Source organism: Bubalus kerabau, chromosome 3 (genome assembly GCF_029407905.1).
Source record: "Bubalus kerabau isolate K-KA32 ecotype Philippines breed swamp buffalo chromosome 3, PCC_UOA_SB_1v2, whole genome shotgun sequence".
NCBI classification, from domain to species: domain Eukaryota; kingdom Metazoa; phylum Chordata; class Mammalia; order Artiodactyla; family Bovidae; genus Bubalus; species Bubalus kerabau.
This window is the reverse complement of record NC_073626.1, coordinates 124,409,380-124,434,412: the sequence shown is the minus strand read 5'-3', so window position 1 is coordinate 124,434,412 and position 25,033 is coordinate 124,409,380. Positions and strand designations below refer to the sequence as shown.

The 25,033-nt window shown below is 45.0% G+C and overlaps 1 long non-coding RNA gene across 4 annotated transcripts; it reads left to right on the top strand.

The window, feature by feature from the left end:
- Nucleotides 1-485: 485 nt before the first annotated feature.
- On the top strand, nt 486-23,252 carry LOC129646539 (uncharacterized). Of its 4 annotated transcripts, none has more exons than XR_008712015.1 (7): nt 486-1,699; nt 2,666-2,796; nt 8,723-8,829; nt 10,278-10,372; nt 19,072-19,339; nt 19,470-19,604; nt 20,277-23,252. It is a non-coding gene; the product is annotated as an uncharacterized LOC129646539 (long non-coding RNA). The 4 variants fall into 4 exon arrangements; XR_008712013.1 differs by having other exon boundaries at nt 487-2,246; XR_008712014.1 differs by lacking the exon at nt 486-1,699 and having other exon boundaries at nt 2,254-2,796; nt 19,193-19,339.
- The last annotated feature ends 1,781 nt before the right edge of the window (nt 23,253-25,033 follow it).

Genomic DNA, 25,033 nt, shown 5'->3' with positions numbered 1-25,033 from the left:
TGCTAATAACACGGATGCTAACTGTAAATGCTTTAATCAGTTTAACTAAAGCATTTTGGAGCTTGTGGGGCAGATGGGAAAATGAAACTGGCTGTTGGAAGCTTTGGAATTTATAAGGACCTCTCTGGTCAACATATAAAAAGAACAGAAACTTATGTGGGGGAAGGAAGAGCTGGTGTTATAATCTCAGTCATCATCACTGTTTTAGCTTTGCTTCCATGGCAAAACAGGCACTGCTCTGGTTTTCTAAAGCATCCTTTAAATTCATTTCCTGGCAAGTGGAGCAGTACTCCTGGAACTTGACAATGCAGGCTGCCTGGGCTACGTTAGGGCTGAGGAAACCCAGCCAGGCATGGCTGGGGGTGGCGATGGTTTCAGGGGTCAAATGTTTCAACATCTGGTGCCTCTGAGAAGCCAGCTTCAGTTCCGACACCTCTGTTGGGGCTGGGGTTGGGGGGAGGGACCGGCAGCGGGACAGGAAGACCTGCTGCCATTCTTTGCATCGGAGAGCTTGGTTTCTTTTCCCCTCTGCTTTTCAGAGAGGACGGCCAAGTGCATGACTTCTACCCCCCTGTGGTAACATCATGCCATGACATACGCTCCCGAGACAGGGGCCTTTGTTGCCGTGCTTGCGAGAAACATCACCCAAGGCACCCGGGTCCCCCTTTGCATTCTGCTGTCCACAGGGTATTTTTAGGGAAGTGTTGGAGGTCAACCCCAGCATGTATTTTCCAGGTTTGAGGTTTCTCAAAATCACCAGCCCTGGGATTTTAATTTTGGCCATGAAGCAGAACCAGAACACACGGCAGCCAGAGCCACCAGTGAAGTCCCAAGTCCAACACTCACTGAGGGTCAGGGGTTCAGGAGGACAAGTGGTCTGTCCAGTGATGCTGATACAGTTTTTGCAGTGTTTGCATTTTCTCACAGCCTGTACAGCTCCCAAATGTTCCCTTTGCACGGCATGCCCCCCACCCCCAGTTTTATATGGAGCAGATGGTCTTCAAAGAAATCAAGGAGCAGAAGCTGCAAAAGGCTTAAAGGAAAAAAAAAAAAAAGACAGTGAAACTCATATATTTCTTCAAACGATAAGATGAACTACAGATGTTTGCTGAAGGGTGATGGTGCTCCCTACAACTTAAGTCTTGACTTAAAAGAAGAGTCCACTTGTGTTTAGCGTTGGACAAGCCCGGTAGCTGTCAGGGTGTGATTTATGGAGGTTGTTTGTGAGATTTTATGTCACTGGGGACATGGCAATTAAAAGGCTCTGCTCTTCAACTTGCAAAGAATCTTTCTCCAGGACCCAGGCATCCCTGACGGAAGTGTGGTGTCGCCCTGCAGCCAGGGAAGGGTGGATGTGGCCATCCCAGGCCTGGCTTGCAGGTTCTTGAGCTTCCTGAGTTCTGACCAACGTGTCTTCTGACTCCTGGGCCTCCCCCCTCACCCTCCACAGGATTCTTGGTTTTTGCAAACAGAGTTCTGCTTTTACCTGACACCTGCAGTCAGATTAATCTCACAATAAGCTTGACAAAGTTGCTAAAAGAGAAACAGTTGTCTGTTGCAGGGCCCAGCTGCATATAGAAAACAGCTGCTCCTTGGGCACGGTTTTTAAAAAAGGAAGAAAAGAATCACTGGAAAGCGTTAAAAAAGAACATAGAGCATATATTGGAAGGGCCAGTAGAGGCCTGTAATTAACACAACAGTAAGTATCTGTGTTTCCATGAAAAGCTTCTTTTTCAGGACTTGTTGTAACTTGGTCATAAATACTTATTACAAACTGAAACTGAGCAAACTCTGCTGAAAGCTGTCTCCCCTCCTGTCTCTCTGCTCTCTGAGGCTCATTCTTAATGGGCAAAGAGAGCGATGCATCTTGGATGCATCTTGGACGCACTCCCAAACACAAGCCTCGGTACACATCTGTGCAGATGCAGTCATCTAGCCCATCACAAGTGTGCTTGGGGCCCTGATTCAGGCTGCTGAGGGGTGGGTTCGAGGCAGAGGCCGAAGGGCCTTGAGCAGAAGCAGCGGGAGGAGACCCCAGAGAGCCTCTGGCCTCTTCAGCAGGAACATGGGGAGCCTTTGAAGTTACCACAACTCAGGTGGAAACCCCTCAGAGCAGCCAAGGAGGAAATCATTCGTTTTCAAACAAAGGGGAAAATTCCTCAGGACCCTGGTGTTTCCACTCAAACAAATCTCTGAAAAGTTATTCTCCGGAGGATCAAGGCCCAGCTGTTCTCCATCTCCACAAGGTTGGGAATAGAGGAAATGGGCTGCCGGTCCTGCAGCAGGAAAGATGGAGGCTAGATAGCAGGAGATGGGCAAGGGCCTTGAAACGGGGACCAGGAAGCCCCAGTGGCTATGTTCACAGGCAGGGGGATGGAGGGCACAGCTTTTCAAGGTTGCCCAGTGTTCCTGTTGAAAACAGAAAGCCATTGCCTCTTCATACCAACACTGAACTCACTCACTATGCAACTCAGAATGAAAGCTGGAGGGACTCTGGCCCATCTTCTCTCCTTTCCCCAATTCAGGCAGAATTACATCCAAAAGCTTCTATGGAGATGAGAATCTTGCTTATTTTTAAAAGACATTAAATTATCCAGTAGTGGACACCTGTCATCTCGCTTTGTTCTGTTTTGATCGTTGACTCTTAATCCCCTTTCTTGTGTAGGAGTTCCCTATGTGGTGGATCACTGTGGGTGGCAGAAATCTCCTCTCATTTCCGAGACTGAGAAGTCAGGGCCCTTTGCGGGCCAGGACGGAGCTTATCTTGGCTTCATTCTGGCATCTCACCCGTGGAAGGTAAGTTTCAGGTGAAGGATGTGCATTGTGCAGTTGGGTTGACTTCAACACTATTCGGGGAGGTGATAATAGAACGAACAGCCACTCCGAGTGCCTGTCAGTCTGGGTGCATCTAACATTGGGTTCAGGTGTGAGGGCTGAGTGGATCCCATCAAACAACCCTGTAGTAGATAGATAAAAGCCTGAATAAGACCTGTGGACAGCTGGCCAGGGTAGAGGGAGGCAGGCTTGGCAATCTTTCATGAAACCACGGAGTCTGGTGACATAACTGATGGTTTCACAGACAGAGCTGGATACAGTTCTAGCTGAGTGACCCTGGGCAAGGCTCAGCTTCAACGAGCCTCAGTTTCCTCACCTGCAAACCAGAAGCCCTTTCAGTATTGTTGTGCAGGTCAAACGGGGCTCACTGCCTGGTTCATGGTAGGTGCTCAATAAGTGACAAGCTCTCTGCCCCAGAGGGAAATCCAGAGGGAGAAGACGAGGCTGAATGTTTGTGGGAACGTCGTGGGGTACGACACCATAGCCTTCACCACAGATCCTCAAATGGAAAATGTATGTCTCACAAATAGCAGATTCCTCCCCAGTTATCCTGTTTGCAGAGCCTAATGGAGGAGCTGGACTAACAGGGCTGTGCTTTAGTCTTCATTTCTGCCCCTGCCCCAGATCCCTTTGGTTCCCTGTCCTGTTCTCTGGGGTTGCAACTGACATGCACATACTGCATCTCCCAGGCTCCCTTGCCCTCTGGCTTCTGGGTTTGGCCAATTTCAGCCTGGCCTGAGGTCTCACCAGGCTCCAAGAACACCATTCCCTTCAGGCCAAGGGGTGGGTACAACTTCCTGCTGCTGCTGCTCTCTGGGACTTTGATTTCCAATGGTGGTTCTTTAAGTCCTATTCATATTCCTATAAATGGTCCCTCTATAAAAATTCTCCTTGGTATCTCATCTAAGTGTGTTTTCTTTTTCCTGCTGGGAAACCAAAAAATAATGAAATTGGACACAGAGTCCACCTAGGAAGACTTCCTGGAGGAGGGTGTTTCTTCTGCAGGTTTTTGCAGGAGAGGCACAACAGTTTGACAGCAATATAGAATAGAAGGCTGCTGTTCCTATAAGGGAGACTGGAGCCAACACATGCTTAGGACTTAGACTCTGCGTGGTCTCTTCATGAGGATGGCGAATGTACTCAGCAACAAGACATCCCTTCAGAGTCAAGAAGGGAGAGAATAATGATATTAAAAATAGAAAATAGCTGTCCTTCAGTTATTGTCTACTGTATGATGAGCACACACAACTGTGTAATAGGTATGGTATCACTGTTTTACAGATGAGGAATGAAGGGTGAGAGAGGGTCAGTAATTTGCCCAAGGTCACATTACATTGTGGAGTTGGGATTCATAAGGACTGCTTGGTACCCAGTCAAGGCTGCCCAATGATCCCAGGTTGCCTGGAGCTGAGGGCTTTCCTGGGATATGGGGCCCCCAGGGCTCATTTTGAGTTAATGGCAGAATCTATTGGGTAGCAATGGAAACTGGGCATGATCAATCATCCCTGTAATAAAGTTAATTTTCTTACCTCAAAAGATGCACTAAAATTGGTTGGTAAGAGTGGAATCACATGAAGGGGAGAAAAGATGGAGAAAGAAAACTACGGATTCAAATCTTCGGGCAGCAGGGAGGTGGTGCTGCCAATCCAAATGGTAGACACTCCAACAACATTTCTGTTTGTCTTGAGAATGTGGAATTGTTCTTCCCTCCAACAGATTTACCTTTGCAATTCTTTTTTGTGTCAGACTTTATTTTTGGGGGCTCCAAAATCAGTGCAGATGGTGATTGTAGCCATGAAATTAAAAGGCACTTAAACTTATTGGAAGAAAAGTTATGACCAACCTAGATAGCATCTTCAAAAGCAGAGATATTACTTTGCCAACAAAGGTCCGTCTAGTCAAGGCTATGGTTTTTCCAGTGGTCATGTATGGATGTGAGAGTTGGACTGTGAAGAAAGCTGAGTGCCAAAGAATTGATGCTTTTGAAGTGTGGTGTTGGAGAAGACTCTTGAGAGTCCCTTGGACTGCAAGGAGGTCCAACCAGTCCATCCTAAGGGAGATCAGTCCTGGGTGTTCATTGAAAGGACTGATGCTAAAGCTGAAACTCCAATACTTTGGCTACCTCATGCAAAGAGTTGACTCATTGGAAAAGACCCTGATGCTGGGAGGGATTGGGAGCAGGAGGAGAAGGGGACGACAGAGGATGAGATGGCTGGATGGCATCACCAACTCGATGGACATGAGTTTGAGTGAACTCTGGGAGTTGGTGATGGACAGGGAGGCCTGGCATGCTGTGGTTCATTGGGTCACAAAGAGTCGGACATGACTGAGCAACTGAACTGAACTGAATAATGGAGGGTGCATTCTTTAAAAGCACAAGGAGAGAAAAATGGTGGTATCTGGATTCTGTGGGCTTTGAAAGAGAGTTAAGCCCTGTTATTGGCAGAGTGTAACCTCTGGGTCTCTGGAGGTATGCACACTGTTAGCCCATAGACCTGCCATTAACTCAGACTCAGCAGGCAAGTGTGGAATGGATGGCATTGTCTGTGGTTCCAGGATCATCACAAGTCCAGTCAAGATGCCCCATAATAGCAACAGAAATGAAATGACCATGCATGGAGTAGTCATCTTTGTTCTAGGTGTGCCATAAGCATTATTTTAAATGTTCAGGAAAACTTTTCAGAGAAGGTGTAATTAATCCAGTTTGCAAGATGAGGAAACTGAGGGAGAGAGAACTTCAGGAAGTTCTCTGGGGACCTCTGGCATGACCCAGGCAGGTCTGGGCTCCACACAGACTTTTCTCCGGTGTCAAATCCTGAACCAGGATCTAGCTGCACAGCATCTGAGTACCCAGGGCTCTGGTGATGTCTGGTCGTGTTCAGTGAACATTCATGAGGTTCTGGAGTACTCTGCCAGTGGAAGGATGGGCTCTTGGAGGTGCTGAAGATCTTGGGCAGGTTTTTTAGTTCCTTCCCATTCCCATGATATCTGCCTCATGTTCCTCTAGCTTCTGTGCATTTGCACACGCTGTGTCCCTGCTAGAACAGCCTTTCTTCATTTGACCATCTGGATAGCCTCTACCCATCATTCAAGACTCAACTCAAGCACTACCCCATGGATAAGGCTCTCCCAGCTCTCTGCCCTCCAATCTGGGTGAGGTCTGCCCTTCTGGCATCTCTTCCTATCCCATTTGGACTGTGACTCCCAACACTGATTATTCTATAATCTTCTAATGACTTTTCTGCCATCTCCCTGCCCCCCACAACCCCAGACTGTGAGCTCCATTATGTATGTGCCAGTGGTTTCTTTGATTGATGCAAGGAGCATACTCAACTTTGTTGAGTCAATAAATGACAGAAGCCAGAGTATCCCAGGAGCTCTGGCTAAAGCTTGTTGATTTCCACTGCCTCTGCTAGCAGCTGGAAGAACCTCCACAGCACCTTAAGTTTGCCTTTTTAAAAAAAAAAAAATATTTTTGACTGCATTGAGTCTTCATTGTGGTGCACGGGCTTAGTTGCTCTGTGGCATGTGGGATCTTCCCAGGACAGGGGTCGAACCCATATCCCCTATATTGGCAGGAGAATTCCCAACCCCTGGACCACCAGAGAAGTCCCTTAAGTTTGTTTTATGTTAGATTCCCCCTCACAATCTCCGAGGAATCATGTTTTGTTAACCTGCACTGGGATGCTTTTTCTAATTTGGTGTGGTTTTTCACCTGTCAGTGCTAAGACTAGGTGCTGTCCTCATGTATTCTTAATTAAGGGTGGTGATTTGGGGAAGAGAGATGGAGGAGCCACCATAAAAATGTATACTGGGGCAGCTACCATCTCATTTTATCAATCTCCTGAGGTTTCATTAAAGAGACCTGTAAGGGAAGGGAGAGCTTAGACACAAGCTTAACTACAGAAAGTATTTTTCACAAGACTCTTCTCTGAGGAAGGATCCAAGCTCTATAAATGTTACATGCCAGATCTGAAGGGAGGAGTTGATTTACAAATTTCCATTTAGCCCAAAGTGGATCATCTGCTCTTTAGAGAGGGCTTTCCACCTGGGTCCCTCCAAAGTGGTTGGCAGCTTTGGGGTAGGGGAGGAGGGGTCAGAAGATTGGGCTCCTGACAAGATCTACCACTTACTAGCTGGGTGGTGCTGGGGGCGAGCAGAATCCTCTGGCTCTGGCATCTCTAAGATGGTGATGGTAAACGTCTGCCAGCCTTCCTTGTAGATCTAGATTGAGTATGGCTCATAGATACTTCCAAATGCAAATGAACATATCCTTATTTTAGCAGCTTTATTCATAATTGCCAAAACTTGGAAGCAGCCAAAATGTTCTTTAGTAGGTAACTGGATAAACTGCAGTACATCCAGACAATGGAATTCTTTCCAGTGCTAAAAGAAGTAAGCAACTGAGTCACAGAAAGAAATGGAGCAAAATTAAATACATGTTACTAAGTGAAAGAAGCCAATCTGAAAAGGCTATATACTGCATGATTCCAACTCTATATGATATTTTGGAAAAGGCAAAACTATGGAAATAGTAAAAAGATCAGGGGTTGGAGGAAGGGAGGGATGAATAGGCAGAGCACAGAGGATTTTAGGGCAGTAAAACTACTTTGTATTATAATGGTGGATACATCAAACCCATAGAATATGCAACACCAAGAATGAACCCTAATGTAAACTAGGGATGTAGGGATAATGGTAACAAATGTACCACTTGGGAAATGGGGAAGGTTATGTGTATGTGGGAGCAGGGAGTTTATGGAAAATCTCTGTATATGCCCCTCAATTTTGCTGTCAACCTAAACTGCTCAAAAAATAAAGGTTTAGAGAAAAAAAAAAAAATCAAAGCTAAAGAATGATTTAAACAAACAAATCTGCTTCAACTCTTCTGTTTTGCAATGTAAGCGAGGCCCAGCAAAACACCATTCACAAAGCTCTCTGGATATGGACACCCCCTGATGCTGAGTCCATACCAGTGAGATATGACCCAGGGAAGGACCCAACCCCAGCTGGAACTGATGGGAACCACAGAATGCCTGGTGAACTGCACTTCCTACTTCAGTTACACAAGTTATGCTAGGTGTTTGTAGAGCTTTGCCTCTCGATCAGGAATATTCCCTTGTGATAGTGCTACTTGAGTTCATCATGCTGGTGCCAGAAATGTAAATATGATTTAATTGATTAATAGGGATTAATGGCCAGTAATTAAGGCATAACCTGTAGGCTGGTAAAAATCACACAAAACAAACCTATAGGATTTCCTTGCATCTGATTGTTCTCCCTTGACTGTGGACTGTAGCTGAGGGACAGCTGCCTTCTGAAATATGGGTAATAAATGAAACAAAATGCATATGTCAATATATGATTTAGAATCCATTTATTGTACTTTCACTGAAAAATATCTGAGCTTTGTCAACATGAAGCTGGTCCTTAATCTCTGATTTGAAGGGCATCTGTTGAGGAGAAGGCCGTCACCCGTGCTTGGTACGAGTGATCTACTTTTACTGGATTCACTGTCTAGAAAATCCTGGGCTTCTGTTGCATTCAACCTTCTTTGATTATCGAAAACTTTCCTCTGCTGCTAACATTTAGGAACAATGTAATAAGTAACTTCCAATTAAAGTTTTCCATACGTGGCAAAATCGTAATGAATGAATAAGTAAAGGACACATAATGGAAGCCTATTAGCCAAGTGAATATACTCCTTTAAGCCAAATTTCTATACCACTTTTGTATTATCTCCCATCAGAAGAGAACGTGCAATTACCAATTTTATCTTATCTCGGGCTTATTATTAAAGAGTAGTAAAGGAAACTTCATTCTCGAAGCCATAATGTGATTTTTGATTAATAGAGGGATTCTTATGTGACAAGAATATTTCTCCTAGGCAGAGTCTGCCCATGGATTTCTGCCTGTAACTGGAAGCTACATCTCAAGTGAAACAACCTTTCAACAATAGAGGCTATGTTTCTACATGGGGATCAGATTCTTAAGGTGAGAAGGACAGGGGAAAGCATGAGAAGGGCAGGGAAAAACTGACGTGGGCTTCTCAGATACTGTTGTTTATTTAGTTGGTTCCAATCATTCTGGTGGCTCAGTGCTAAAGAATCCACCTGAAATGCAGGAGATGCAAGAGACATGGGTTCAACCCCTGGGTTGGGAAGATCCCCTGGAGAAGAAAATGGCAACTCGCTCCAGTATTCTTGCCTGGAGAATTCCATGGACAGAGGAGCCTGGTGGGCTACAGTCCATGGGGTTGAAAAAAATCGGACACAACTGAGCATAGCACAGCACAGCAGATGGCAATCATAATATCAAAACTGACACTGATTCTTGTCCAAGAGTGAGAGGAGCAGCCCACACAACTCATGACCTCCCAGCCTCTGTTGGAAACCATCAGGCACTTGATAGAGATCTATGAGTCTAAGGACCCAAATGTCTGCACTCTCACCACCAACTGCACGTTAAAATGGTTTGAATTTGAATTCCAGCCCTTCAAGCCAGCTTTTCCCAGAGAGCTGCTGTAAGGAAGTCACCTGGGAACTTGCCCTTGACTCTGAGTGGCCTGTGTTTATGCCAGTGACCTGGGGAGTTGTAGGTAGGGGATAAGGGGAGGGCTGTACTGCAGTCAGCACCCTCCTCTTTTCAGAATGTGGCAGGACCAGATGGCTTCCTGTGGATCTGGCATTTCTCTTGCCAGCTTCATGACACTGAGCAGACATTCAAACTCATCTGAGCCTCAGTTTCCTCAACTGGAAACAGAGGTTCTACCTCCTTGGGAACTTATGAGGATTGAAGCAGCGCTTTAGCACATAAGCATCACCATGGTGAAAATGAAGCTATTGGTCTAATGGGCTAGGTTCCTGATATGGCTTCATTCTTGTGCTCTAGGGAGCTCAGTTCAGTGCTCTGTGATAACCTAGTAGGGTAGAATGGGGGGGTGGGAGGGAGGATCAAGAGGGAGGCCACATATATATACATATGGCTGATTCCCAGGCGATCAAGAACCCACCTGCCAATGCAGGAGACTTAAGAGACGTCTGTTCAGTCCCTAGGTCGGGAAGATCCCCTGGAGGAGGGCATGGCAACCCACTCCAGTATTCTTGCCTGGAGAATCCCATGGACAGAGGAGCCTGGCAGGCAACAGTCCATAGGGTTGCAAAGAGTTGGACAGGAGTGAGGGACTTAACATGCACATGGCTCATTCACGATGGTGTGCAGCAGAAACTAACACAATGTTGTAAAACAATTATATTCCAATAATTTTTTTTAATTTATGTGTTCCCTGTGGCTCTCTGTCCTTCCTTGAGGCTGCTCTGCTGGCTCTGGTCACCTCCCAATCCCCAGCGTAAGTGTGGTCAATCCAGGGGACCCATACCTTTGACAAGCTTCTGAGATGGGATTTAGTTCTGTTCATAAACTTTATTTCTGTCATTTGGCAGGAGAACTCAAATGCCTAAAAGAGCAGAAGCCCTTCCTTCAGAAATTTTCCTTCCAGAAGTTGATCATAGAGGAAATAACTGAGCAAGCATAAAAGGTAACATATATACAAATATTCACTGGAGCACTGATTTTAAGTGCAAAAAAATGGGATAAAATCATAATGGGGGGCTGCTGGTCACACTGTGGTGCATCTAAACAGTGGGGTCCTGTGAAGCTAATTAAAGATAATGTTGTAGAAGAATATCTACTATTGTAGGAAGATGGTTATGATTTGGTAAGTGGAAAATCAGGTTATAAAGGAGAATACATCATATGATTCTATTTTTTGAAAAACAAAACAAAGCAACTTAGGGATTTATTCCCAGAAAATAAATATCAAACTGATTGGTTCAAGATTGAAAAGGGAATATGTCAGGGCTGTCTGCTGTCACCCTGTTTATTTAACCTGTACACTGAGCACATCATGAGAAATGCCAGACTGGATGAGTTGCAAGCTGGAATCAAAATAGGTGGGAGAAACATCAACAACTTCAGATATGTGGATGATACCACTCTAATGGCAGAAAGTGAAGAGGAACTAAAGAGCCTCTTGATGAGGGTGGAGGAGGAGAATGAAAGAGCCGGCTTAAAGCTAAATATTAAAAAACCTAAGATCATGGCATCTGGCCCTATTACCTCATGGCAAATAGAAGGGGAAAGGTGAAGGGAGTGACAGATTTCCACTTCTCGGGCTCTAAAATCACCGCGGATGGTGACTGCAGCCATGAAGTCAGAAGACGCTTGCGTCTTGGCATGAAAGCTATGAAAAATATAGACAGTGTGTTGTAAAGCAGAAACATTCCTCTGCCAACAAAGGACCATATAGTCAAGGTTATGGTCTTCCCAGTGGTCATGTACAGTTGTGAGAGCTGGACCATAAAGAAGGCAGAGCGCTAAAGAATTGATGCCTTTGAACTGTGGTGCTGGAGAAGACTCTTGAGAGTACCTTGGACAGCAAGGAGATAAAACCAGTCAATCTTAAGGGAAATCAACCCTGAATACTCGTTGGAAGAACTGATGCTGAAGCTGAAACTCTAGTGTTTTGGTCATCTGATGTGAACAGCTGACTCCTTGGAAAAGTCCCTGATGCTGGGAAAGATTGGCGGCAGAAGGAGCAGAGGGCATCAGAGGATGAGATGGCTGGATGGCATCACTGATGCAATGGACATGAACTTGGGCAAACTTCAGGAGATGGTGAGGGACAGGGAGGCCTGGCATGCTGTAGTTCATGGGGTTGCAAAAAGTCAGAGACAACTGTGTGACTGAAAGACAACAATAAATATCAATGTCTTAGGATAGTGGGTTCACAAGTTGTTTTATATTCCCCTTCTCTCTTTTGCTTACTTCTAGATTCTGATTTAAAAAATAATCAATAAGAACTATGAACTACATATGTATTTTTCTAAAAGTGAGAAAGTATCTTGTTAAGTCTTTCTTTCAGATTGAACTTGTAGAACATGGAAATCTCCAGCTTCAGCCTGGACTTGCTCAGCGCCTGAGCAGAAGTCAGTGTGGGAGGTGGGCTTGCAGGGGTCCTGAGGCCTTTTCTGAATCCCCACTCCCTCCACCTGCCGCCCCTTCTCAGCACATTCTCCCTGGACAGAGCACCTCTCACGAGAGTTTTTAGTTCCTGGTCCCTTGGTGGGACAGCAGGGCAGACAGGGCATCTGGCTGTCCCAGTCTCCCTTGCGGTCAAGGGTAATTCATGTCTGGGACTAGATATGAAGGGAAGAGTAGACAGAATCTGCAAGAAGAGAGGTCTGGGAAGGGAGGTGGAGGAGGGCAAGGAGAGCCTTGGGGCCCAAGGGTGAGGCTCCAGGACAGCTGGTTTCTTTCCAACTTTGCTACAAAATTTGGTGCCTTCCAGAAACAGGAGATGCTGTGGGTGGCAAACAGGAAGGGATGGGCTGGGGTGACTCTGCCCTGGGAGACACCGTGCTCCACTGGCTGTAGACAGGGGCTTGGCAGGAGGAGGGTTACATGCAGCCAGCTGCAAGGGGCAGGGGTAATTGGCTTCTTCCTTTTGAAGGCAGAATGCTATAACTGGAAGGCCGCAAACGCAGTCTGTGATGAAGATAAAGCCACCAAAGAGGGGGCATTTTTGGTCCCTGGGTGTTGGGCCTTTTCATTAGCTGCCAGGGCTGTGGTTTGGCCAGGCCTGGTTCCCTTCATCCCTGCTGACATGGGAACACTGTGACACGGGACATTGACGACGTCACATCGCCTATGGGGTGGAGCCTGGGTGCTTCACGGTGACCTGACCCAGCTGACCTCCCAAGTCTTGCCCCTCCTAGCACACATCCTCCTCCAGCTTCTTGGAATTTGGCCTGGCCCCCTCATAATGTTTTCTGCCAATGCGGAGGCTTTAGTCACGTGCTGTTCCCTTTGCCTGGAAACCCCACCTCCTTCTGTACACCCTCAGCACTTATTCATCTTTCAAGAGCCTGTTGGAAATTTCTGTCAGGAAGCCTTCCCTGATTCACTTCATCCCACAGAAACCATCCTGTGTTTCTTAAACACCTAGATGGTTAGCGATGTGGAGAAAAAGCCGAACAGATAAATGTGTTGAGATCTTTTCCTTTGAGATTCCAGCTGTGTATGAACTCCAGATATAAACCTTGACCACACAAGGTACTAAACATTACCTTGTTTGGATAATAATGTTTTCTACTTTATTTTAAAATAGGTAATATGTTCATATGATTCAAAAACATAATGTAAGTAGGAGCTAATCAAATACTACAGTATTCAGTGAAAAGCTGACCTTTCACTTTATCCTTGAGACCTACCCCTTCAGCTCTCTTCCCCCACAGATAACCAGTGTTACCAGTTTCTCCTGAATCCTTCCCAGTACATGAAAGCAAACACACACACACACAAGCACATACACTCACATACACAGAGTTCCTCAGTTCTTTAAAAACAGGGCCATGCCATATCATGCTATATGCCCTGTGCTGAACTTTGTTTTTTCACTCAACAAATTATTTTGCAAGTCGGTCCATATCAGTTCATTAGGATATTTTTTTTCAGGTTTTCTTGTTTTTAAAATTCCTTTGAACCAGTCTATCATGCTTCCTTCAACTCATCCTCTGTTGATGGGCATTTAGGTGGTTTCCAGTCTTTTGCTCTTATAAACTGTACTCACAACTTTCTATGTAGTCATTTCCCAGAACTATATGTGTGTGAATGAATCGTAGGGTAAATTCCTAGAAGTGGAATTGCTGGGTCAAAAGAATGTACATTTTAATTTAGATAGTTATTGCTGCATTGCCCTTCATGAGAGTTGTGATGATTTATAGTTCCCACAGAAATATTTAATGTGGTCAGTTAATATCCAGTGCTGACAACTCTGTGTGAGTCACACAGAACATGTCGATAGGCCAGAGTTCCCCCAAAGGGTGTCACTTTGTAAACTCAGCTTCAATTTCTGCAAAACATGTAATGGACAAGGGCTGTTGGCCTCAGCATCCCCACTTTTATGCGACCACTCAGTCCACTTCTGGTGTTACTCCCCTAATTCCCACCTGGGCCAGGCACATGGCTGGTCTTCACCACAGAGTTGATTGATTGATGGCTGACACATGGGTCAAGCTGGATCAATCAGAGAACGTCCCAGGATTCCTACTGAAACCCAGGTAGGTAAATCATCCTTTATTTTCTGGGATCACAAGCAATAGGGATGATGAAGTCTTGTTGGTCTCCAAAGCCCAGTTAGGCACTACATGAAGAAAATCTCTCTGCAAAGGACTGTAAGTCAAGGGCAGCAGAGAGAAATTCTGAGCCCCAGTCATGCCCTTAGAGACCCTGGATCCAATGCTGCCTGAAACTAACAATTCTGGACTTCTAGGTTATGTGATGGGAGAAGGCAATGGCACCCCACTCCAGTACTGTTGCCGGGAAAATCCCATGGATGGAGAAACCTGGTAGGCTGCAGTCCATGGGGTCGCTAAGAGTCAGACACGACTGAGTGACTTCACTTTCACTTTCCACTTTAATGCATTGGAGAAGGAAATGGCAACCCACTCCAGTGTTCTTGCCTGGAGAATCCCATGGACAGAAAAGCCTAGTAGGCTGCAGTCCATTGGGTTGCACAGAGTCGGACATGACTGAAGCAACTTAGCAGCAGCAGCAGCAGCAGCAGCAGGTTATGTGATTAATTAATATGCTTTTTTGGGAAGGGCTTAATTTATGTTATTTGCAACTAAAAGAATTCTAACTAATAGAGTGCTTTATATGTATGATTTCATTTGAATCTAATAACAATCTTTTAAGATAGGTTATTTTTCTTCCACTTTAGAGACGAAGGAATTGACCTTCAGTGAGTCTAAGAAATTTTCCAAAGGTCACAAATAACATAACTGGATTCAAATTCAGGTTGTTTAACTCCAACATCTGTGATTTAAAATTTTTTCTGCTCTGTTTCTAACAGCACCAACTTGTTTGGTCTAATACATTCTTTTTGCTCCCTTCACATTCTGACTTCTGTCCATGCCCATATAGCTAAGCCATGCATTTGGAACTACATCAAGGTACAGGTTCAAGAAGCCTGCCCACCTGGAGTTCATACCTGTGTTTGGAAAGCCAGCTGGCAAGATGTGGCAGGAGAGGGTATCATTCAGATCATCCACCTTCCCTTAGAGGGAGTGGCAGATAGACATGTAACCAGAGAAGGTGGTGGGTATGGGGCTACTGATGTCTGTTCTGTTAGAGGTCAATGCTGGGCCCAAGCTATCCCCTTGTTACCACAGAAGAGTCACTCTGAAATATGCAGCTTGCCAGGCCTAAGCACTTTCTGTCTGCAGGCTCCTCACAGGCCACAAAAGAAACAGAGGTGGGCAGGCCTGTGCTTCATGCTCCTGCCCATGTGTTTTAAAATGTAGTGTATTAATAGAAGGACTTCCCAGGTGGCTCAGTGGTAAAGAACCCGCCTGCCAATGCAAGAGATGCAGGAGACCTGGGTTTGATCCCTGGTTTGGGAATATCCCCCTGGAGGAGGGCATGGCAACCCACTCCAGTATTCTTGCCTGGAGAATCCCATGGACAGAGGAGCCTGGTGGGCTACAGTTCATAGGCTCAGCTGACATGACTGAGCACACATGCACATATTAAGAGAAAATTAAGGTCAACAGGATCAGGAGATGATTGTCATTGAAAAGACTAAATCATAGTCCCTAAGAGAAAGGGACAGGCTACATGGGGAAGAACAAGGGTCAGTCAGGAGGCAGGGTGACAAAGGGGCATATGTGAGTATGACTATAATCTGCACGGGAAGGAATGGCTGAGGCCAGGTCAGTGGCTTAGATCGGTATTTGAATAAGCTCAGTGGGCTCTGTGACCCAGGGTCTGTCCCAGGTTGCCTGGTACCTGGACTTCAGGTATTAGGATAGGTGGAAAGGGACTCCGAGTGAGAAAGCCCAACAAAGGAGGTGGTGGGGTGTGAGCTCTGGGTGGGTTGGTTCCTATTTAAAAATTGCCCTTGCAGGTGAATCCTTTACTACCAATAAGAAGTGAATACTATCATTAAGAAGTAGCTAACAGATGTGAGAGTTGGACTATAAAGAAAGCTGAGGGCCGAAGAATTGATGCTTTTGAACTGTGGTTTGTAGAAGACTCTTGAGAATCTCTTGGACTGCAAGGAGATCCAACCAGCTAATCCTAAAGGAAATCAGTCCTGAATATTCATTGGAAGGACTGATGCCGAAGCTGAAACTCCAATACTTTGGCCACCTGATGTGAAGAACTGACTCATTGGAAAAGACCCTGATGCTGGGAAAGATTGAAGGCAGGAGGAAAAGGAGGTGACACAGGATGAGATGGTTGGATGGGATCACCAACTTGATGGACATGAATTTGAGTAAGCTCTGGGAGTTGGTGATGGACAGGGAAGCCTGATATGCTGCAGTTCATGGGGTTGCAAAGAATTGGACACAACTGAGTGACTGAACTGAACCCTGAAAGAGGAGGGCAGTCTTTCCAAAGTCAGCAAGACCCCAGATGTCATCAGATACAGAAAATAAAAGCCATAGTGAGTATACAGTGTGACTAGGAATTGGGACTGTGCATGGGGGTTTGGTCAGCTAACCAACAGTGTCCACACAAGTGCATAGTGCTTTGGATCAACAATTCCACTTTTATAAAGAAATAATTGGGCAAATAAGCAGAGATATGTGTATAAGGACTTTTTATCAACATGATGTTTATAACAAAAAGGGGAAAAAAGCCTTAATGTACATCAATTAGCATATGGCCAAATAGTTTATTACTTATACTGTACAATGTATCATTGCACAGTAATTGAGAGTATTGATGTTAGAGGTATATTTGCTGATATAAACACATAGTCACAATATGGGGCTTTCCAGGTGGCACTACTTATAAAGAACCTGCCTGCCAATGCAAGAGACAAGAAATGCAGGTTTGATCTCTGGGTTAGGAACATCCCCTAGAGGAGGGCATGGCAACCCACACCAGTCACAATGTACTATTGAGTGAAAAAAAATTAATAATCAATAGGTATCAGTCAGTCAGTCAGTTCAGTTGCTCAGTCATGTCTGACTCTTTGCAACCCCATGAATTGCAGCACGCCAGGCCTCCCTGTCCATCACCAACTCCATAGGTATATGTGACTCTAATTTTGTTAAAAATACATTTACTTATATTATCACTGTATTTCTATTTATTTTTGAAAAAAAGATTGGAAGGAAATGTATCAAATTATTAACAACAGCTCTCTCTAAATATAGCTGCAGGTGGGAAAGAAATGACAGCAGCAGGAATACACACATTTTCCCTGTTTGTCTCTGGGACAATGTGGATTCTCAACACACCTGCTCATGTTCCACAGTGTAGCCTGTATTTATCCTTCTATCGTGTTCTGGTAATGACTGCAAAACCACCATCCGAACCAAGGCTGCAAGTTTGTTTGACATTCACAGAAGGAAAAGGACAATGAACCCAGTGCAGACTTTGTGGTTCCTTAAAGTGAGTGGTGAGGCTGCCAGTGCTGGTAGAAATTCATAAAAATGTATCCTGAAGCATCTCTATTAGTTTGAATCACATGCTGCTGCTAAGTCGCTTCAGTCGTGTCCGACTCTGTGCGACCCCATAGACGGCAGCCCACCAGGCTTCCCCATCCCTGGGATTCTCCAGGCAAGAACACTGGAGTGGGTTGCCATTTCCTTCTCCAATTCATGAAAGTGAAAAGTGAAAGTGAAGTCGCTCAGTCGTGTCCGACTCTAGCGACCCCATGGACTGCAGCCTACCAGGCTCCTCCGTCCATGGGATTTTCCAGGCAAAAGTACTGGAGTGGGGTGCCATTGCCTTCTCCTTTGAATCACATGAAATTGCCCCTATTCCACCATCTCTGACCTATAAAATTATGATTTCTATAAGCAAGACAAGGCCTTTCTGAACTAGAGGATGAAGTAAATCAGAGAACATCTGTTTGGGGTTTTTGCAAAGTATTTTCTTTGAAGAAGTTTCTGAGGCTCAAAAACTACGTGAAAAATTCCAGAATAGGAGATCTCTATGGTCTTTTTTAAGTTGAAAATATTGTCTTTTCCTTCCCCACTCCTCCTGACTCACACTCCCTGGTGGCCCATCCACCATTCGTATCTATCCAGAAGAGGCTCTCCAGGTCCCACTGGCCTTTCTGGAAACGAGGGTCCTTCCACCTGCTCAGTGCCCAGAGCTCAACAACCAGTTCCGTGACTTTAGCTTTAATCCTTGCCTCAGGTTACCCGCAATCCACATTCTCTTGGACATCTGGACCAAACCATCTCTTTTTATAAACTATGTTCAGGCCACAACTTTGGCCTAAAGCAAAACTTCACAGTCAAGTGAAGCTGTCATAGACTGTTCAAATATGACTCCATGGAAAGCCAACCCCATTTTGGCTACTGTTCGCCTGACTACTTGCAGGGAGGGCAGATAAGGACAGATATGGACAGATTCATGGTGGTGGGGGCTCCCTAAGGATTGCTGCACAGTCACGGGTCAGCTGGGGCTCAATGTACCATGCCAGTGATAGCCTCAGAAGCTGGAGGTTGGATGGAGTTCTATGCAAGGTGGGAGGACTTAGAAATCATTGTCATTATCATTGTTGTTTGTTGTTATTGTTATGACCACAATCAAATCTTGGAGAAGGGAAATTTGAGACTGTATATCTGTATCTTGAAGGAGGAAATAGAAAAGGCTTGGGTCTGAGCAAGATGTAAGGAGGGACCAGAGGAAAGGCCCCTAGGTGGAAATTATCCAAGGATGCATCATCAAGTGAGCAATAAAGGAGTTTCCATAGTAACCAAGTCCAAAGGCTGTGAAAGCAGCACCTGCCACCAGCCTCAACATGAAGAATCTACTGAAAGAGGGAGATAAGGAGGGAACACAGAGGTCAGGATGACCTACTGACCAGGATAGGCCTAGGTAGAGGAACGGTGAAGAAGACAGAGAGTCTCAAAGAAAATGAAGATTGTTAAGAAGAGGGAGGAGTCGACTGATGCCAGGTACGGGTGGAGATTGAGACTGGGGGAGAGGGAGCCCAGTGCTGGGAGTTCCCAAGGTGCCTGCAGAGGCAGGTGACTCCCTCCCTCCGATGTTTTGCAGGACCCATCCTGGCAGAGCGTGCCTCCCCTTGGAAAGCTCTGTGGGAAAAGCTGGGCTGTGATTAAGATCTTTTAATTAAGGAAGCCATTTGCACAGGATGAAACAAGAGGTGGATGGAGAGTTTGCTCAAATTGGATTTTTTTTTTCCAGTTAACTAGAAAAATAATGAGAGGAACTCGTCTTTGTATAAGTCAGGGGGATATGTCATTTTGAAGGGAGACACATAGCTACCTGGAAGAATTCATCTGTTCCTTCATTCATTCACCCCCAGTGCGCATCTAGTATCACCATGACTATAAATATTGAAAAATAATGCTGACTGTGTCAGGTGCAGCGCTAACTGCATTGCATCAACTGTGTCTTTCACTCCACTCAATCACCCCATGAAGCACATGCTGCTACTCTACCGTTTCTGCAGGTGAGAAAACTGTGGGCCTCTTGGATGGAAGAGGGGGAAACTAACATGAGAGGGGAGGCAGAACAGGGCTAATGTGAGCCCCAGTTGCTTTTTTTTATTGCATCTCTCTCGTTCTCTTTCCTGTGTGAAGATTCCTGATATCCTTCCTGACTGCGCACATCTACATAAAGCTCCTGCCCCTGCCACCTCGGATGTCCCCAGGGACACAGTGCAAAATGTACTGAGGTTGCCTGGTGGCTGGCTTCCAGGGCCTGGACCCAGGCAGGTGAGATGGTGCTGATACCAGTCACCCCATCTGTTGCTTCCTTCAGTGCCGATGCAGCCTTGAATTTCAACAGTCCCTGGGCTCTGGGGCTGACCCTGCATCAAAGCTCTTGCCTCCCATGCAGGACTCCTGGTATTGATTTCATCCCCAGTTCTGAACTGTTTTCTTGGTTCTGAGTGGTATAGTCAGTGGCCTTGTTTCTTACCTTAAGTCATATAATAACATTCAAGACCGACAGAAAGGACAGCTCCTGAGTGCCACGATCTTTGACTGGGTGCCTATCTGCCAGATTCTACCCCACAGAGTCAGTTTCCTGACTTCAGTCCCTCTACAGTCTAGTGTGGAAGAGAGGTCCGAGCACTAAGCCCCATTCCATGTGCCCTGTGTGTTGTCCAACATCTCTTTCTTTGTGGGAATCCTCCTTCTCCTCTAGGGGCTTCCCTGGTGGCTCAGAGGGTAAAGCGTCTGCCTGCAATGCAGGAGACTCGGGTTCTATCCCTGGGTTGGGAAGATCCCCTGGAGAAGGAAATGGCAACCCACTCCAGTACTCTTGCCTGGAAAATCCCATGCACAGAGAAGCCCGGTAGGCTACAGTCCATGGGCTCGCAGAGTCGGACACGACTGAGCGACTTTACTTTCTTTCACTTTCACTTTCCTTCTCCTCTTCCACAGTATTCCTGCTTGGTTGATGGTTTGGATTGAGAAGACTATGGCCACCGCTCTACCCTAGTTGTCCAGGTTGGCCAGAGGACGCCAGCTTCTTGGCCCCAGTGATTGGCTCCCCAAGGGCATGTGACTCAAGCTGGGCCAATCAGAGTCATCATAGCTTCCTGACAGTCTTCGCGGGAATGAATTATATCGTCCTACCCTTGAGGATTCTGAGATCCTACAGCCATGCAAAGAGCCTTTTCTGGGAGTGAAGTTAGACCTACCAAGCAGCTCTGAGAGAGGCTGTGGTTCAGAGACAGCCATTTGATCCCTAAATCTCACTGTGCCTGAAGGGAGAATGCCCCTCGAACTTTTCAGCTTTGTGTGCCACACATTCTGTTTTGTTTTTCTTAAATGAGTCTGAATTTAGATTTTGACACTTGCAACTGAAAGAGTCCTGGGTACTGTGATGTTTTTCTATGAGATGGTCTTTATTTCTTACACCCAATCTCCAGTTTTGGCAGAAGACACAGAAAAACAGGAATGACACGAGTCTTGTGATTTGCCCTGGTGTCTCCCCATGGCTTTTGTTTGCTTTTTGCTTAAAATGTTTTCATTTTGCTTTTACACCTGAGTGGTCAGTTGGCTGTAGGAAGAATTTTTTTTTCACTTTTTTTTGAGAAAGATTTCAAGCATATATAAAAATAGAATAACATATCAGCTTCCTGGAAGCCAAGTCAGAAAGAGAAATGTGACGACTCTCTTAGTCTTATAGTCAGCAAGAGTAGGTGTTGGTAAGGAGTGTCAACATTTTAATTTTCTTGGCATTAAATTTTGTAAGGTCTTTCTCACACAACATTTTATGGAATGGACGTGGAATGATGAAATGTGCAATTTCCTCAGTAGCTGTTATTTTATAAATAAAATATAATTTAAAGCTGGAGCTCTCCATTCTGGATTCCAGCTTAGGACATTTAAAAAATAGAATAATGTCATAGAGTCTTCTGTCCCTGGGTATTTTAAAGATTTCTATTAGTATTGTTGCTGTTGTTCAGTCACTATGTTGTGTGCAACTCTGTGACCCCATGAACTGCAGCATGCCAGGCTTGCCTGTCCTTTACTATTTCCCTGAGTTTGCTGAAACTCATGTCCATTGATTCTATTAGCATAGCGTTCTTAATTCATTTGAGACACATTTGTTGAGCTCTTGTTACGTGGGTGGTTCCAGGGCTGGAGATACAGCAGTGACAAGATCCAAGGTTCCCTCTCCGGTGCTTGTATTCTAATGGGGAAGATGAATATAAGCAAGTTTACAAATCCACACACAGGCCATTTCAGAGAGCAATTAATGGTGGGAAGAAGAGAAGTCAGGCCCTTAAGTGAATGGTGAAGGAAAGCTTCTCTGTGGAGAGGTCATCTGAACAGAGTCCTGAAGGATAAGAGGGGATCCTCGCATGTGATTACCTGCTAGGAGACTTCCCAGCAGTCTCATCAGTATGTGCACAGTCCGTGATGTTCAAGAAGGCACATGAGTGGAGCAGAGTGGTAAAGTGTTGGCCTAAGTAAAGGGCACACAAGGTGGAAACCAACCCAGAGCGGGGACTAAAATCTCAGACCAGGGCTGCCTGTCTGGTGTCATAGGTTGTGCACTGCATAATTCTGGGGCAAGTCATTCATGCACACCAGGGTTTGGCAAACTTTCCATCAAAGGCCAGATTGTAAGTATTTCAGGTTTTGTGGGCCAGATGGTCCCTGTCACAAGTACTCACTTCTGCCCTTGTCACACCAAAGCAACTGCAGACAATATATAAATGAATGGGCATGGCGGTGTTCCAACAAAACTTTATGGACACTGAATCTGAATTTCAATATTAAAACTAAAACAATTGAGATATATCTTCTTTTTTTTTCAACCCTTGAAAAATGTAAACCCATTCTTAGCTTTCAGGCTGTACAACAGGCAGCCCATTGGACTTTGTCGACAGTCTGCAGTTGGCTGACCCTGACATAAACTGTGTAGTAGCCTGGTCATCTGAATGTCCCTGTGTCCCTTCTTCACTGTCTTTGCTTATACATGACCCCTACCTTGAGGGTCTACTCTCTTCAATGCCCTCCACTGGGCAACAGGTGTAAACCAGACATGGGAATTATAAAGATGACTAAGATATCTTCCTCGTTTGAAGGAAGCTCCCAAATAGTTCATCATTCCAGGGTCAGGCAAAGCCCCTTCCGACAGTGAAGCATCCCAGGTCCCCCCACCCAATAGCGCTTTCTCCCTCCCCCAAGCTCTTGGAATCCTTCTTGTCTGCAATAGTTCCTGCTGAAGCTATTTTGCAGGTTGTGAGTGTGTGCCTCACTTCCCACTTGGAGTCTGGTTCTTTTGAAGTCCATCTCCATCTTTGGGTCCCTAGCTGAGGCTGCTAATGTGTTTTGCCTGTTGAATTGGTTTTGAAAGAGCCTGATCTTATCAGGAAGAGCTAACCTCAAATGATGGGAGCTTTAGGGAGGAAGAGGAGAGGGGTGGGGAGTTGAGAGCAGGGTGTTCCCAGGTACTCTGACTGGATTTAACTGGGATTAATTACTGCTAATACTACTGTCTCATTTGTCTGCATTAGGCTGTCACATAAATGGTTTTTTTATAATGTTTTAATGATGAAAGGATTGCTGTTTATAGAAATAAGTACCCAGCTACTCTGCTATAATTGCTGTCTCTTTCCTGGCTACACTCTATAGTCACCTCTCAATGATCTCTGTAGGCTTTAACGCCTTGGTGATTTCTCACTCTTGGCCTTGTCAGCCTCTCATTAAGTAGTTATTGTTTGACCTGGGAAAAAACATAAAAATTACCACCCTAACCTAAGCCATCATCATCTCTTGCTTGGATTATTGCAGTAGCTTGCTAACTGGTCTCCTTGGTAGGAGATCATGTATATTTGCCCCAAATATACTCACAACTTTGGCAATTCAAATTGAATTGACAATTGAATTGATGCTTTTGAATTGCAGTATTGGAGAAGACTCTTGAGAGTCCCTTGGACTGCAAGATCAAACCAGTCAATCCTAAAGGAAATCAACCCTGAATATTCATTGGAAGGACTGTTGCTGAAGCTGAAGCTCCAATACTTTGGCCACCTGATGAGAAGAGTTGACTCATTGGATATGACTCTGATGCTAGGAAAGATTGAAGGCAAAAGAAGTGGGTGACAGAGGATGAGATGGTTAGATAGCATCACCGACTCAATGGACATGAATTTGAGCAAACTCCAGGATATAGTGAAGGACAGGGAAACCTGGCATACTGTAGACACTAGGGTCGCAAAGAGTTGGACATGACTTAGCAACTAAACAACAGCAACAAAATACTCTCAACTCAGAAATCACTCTGATCTTTAAACATATGTCATCTCAAGTAACATCTCCATTTACCCCGCCAATGATTGCCTCTCCCAGTTGGAATAAAAGTCCATGTTCTTGTAATGACTCAAAAGATCCCATGGCAGGGATTCTTAAACTTTGTGATGCCCTGGAAACCTCTGGAAGCACAGTGAAGCCTATGGATCCATTCTTGGAGTGTTTTTAAATGCATAAAATAAAATAAACAGAATTTCAAACTAAACAAGCTATCATTGTCTTATTGTGGAGCTATGACAACATACCATGAGCAGCTTAAATGACAGAAATGTATTTTTCACTGTTCTGGAAGGTGGAAGTCTGAGTTCAGGATGCCAGTATGGTCAGGGCATCTTCCAGGGTTTTCGATAGCTGCCTTATCTCTTTGTCTTCATATAGCCTTTCCTTTGAAATCTCTCTCTCTTCCTCTTCTACTAAAGGCACTAATTTCACAATGAGGGCCCCATCCTCATGACCTAATTAGCTCCTAAGAGGCTCTGTCTCCAAATACTGTCATACTGGGGCTTAGGGCTTTAACATAGGAATTTTAGAAGAACATAACACCAATTATAGTGGAAAAGAGTTATCAAATTATTAAATAACAAAACTTGGAGACAGTGATATACACACTTCATTATTACTGTAGTACATAATGAAAATACTTTAAAGAATATCAAAAAGTTAATTTTTGAAAGGCACATTAGGATTAAGGTTTTATTGGCCTAACCTGAATAAAGAACACTCAACCATGGGTGGTCTCTAGCAGGATGACATGCATGTCCTGTTAGATGTGAAGATGCAGCTGTGATTCTTTTCCCAGTCCCATTCATGGACACACTGAGAGCTCTCTGTGGGCCCTGTCCAATATGATCAACCCTCTGCTCTTAACCTCTCAGAACTTGTTCCACATCTACTCACCCTGTTCTCACTCTTCCCTGCCATGCTGGCCTCATTGCTTTCATTTCATCAATACTCCAGGCACATTTCTACCCCAGGACTTTTGAGCCTGTGGTTATCTCTATCTAGACTGCTCTTCTTGCTGATATGTTTGTGGCTTACTCCTTTATTTCTTTCAGATATTTTCCTTAAATACCACCTTCTCATGGGTTCCTGTTTGAATATCCCCCACCAGTCCCGTGCTCGCCAACCCCCTTCCTTACCATACATTTTGTATTGCCAGCTAACCTATTTTATATTTTCCCGACCTATTACCTATATTCTCTGTGTCCTTCAACTAGAATGTAAAATTCATGTAGATGGATATTTATTGGTTTTGTCCACTGCCGTACCCCACCCCCATGTGCCTAAAACAGTGTTGTGCACAGAGTAGGCACTTAATAAATATTTACTGATGGATGTACAAGCTAACAATATTGGCCTGAGCAAAATAT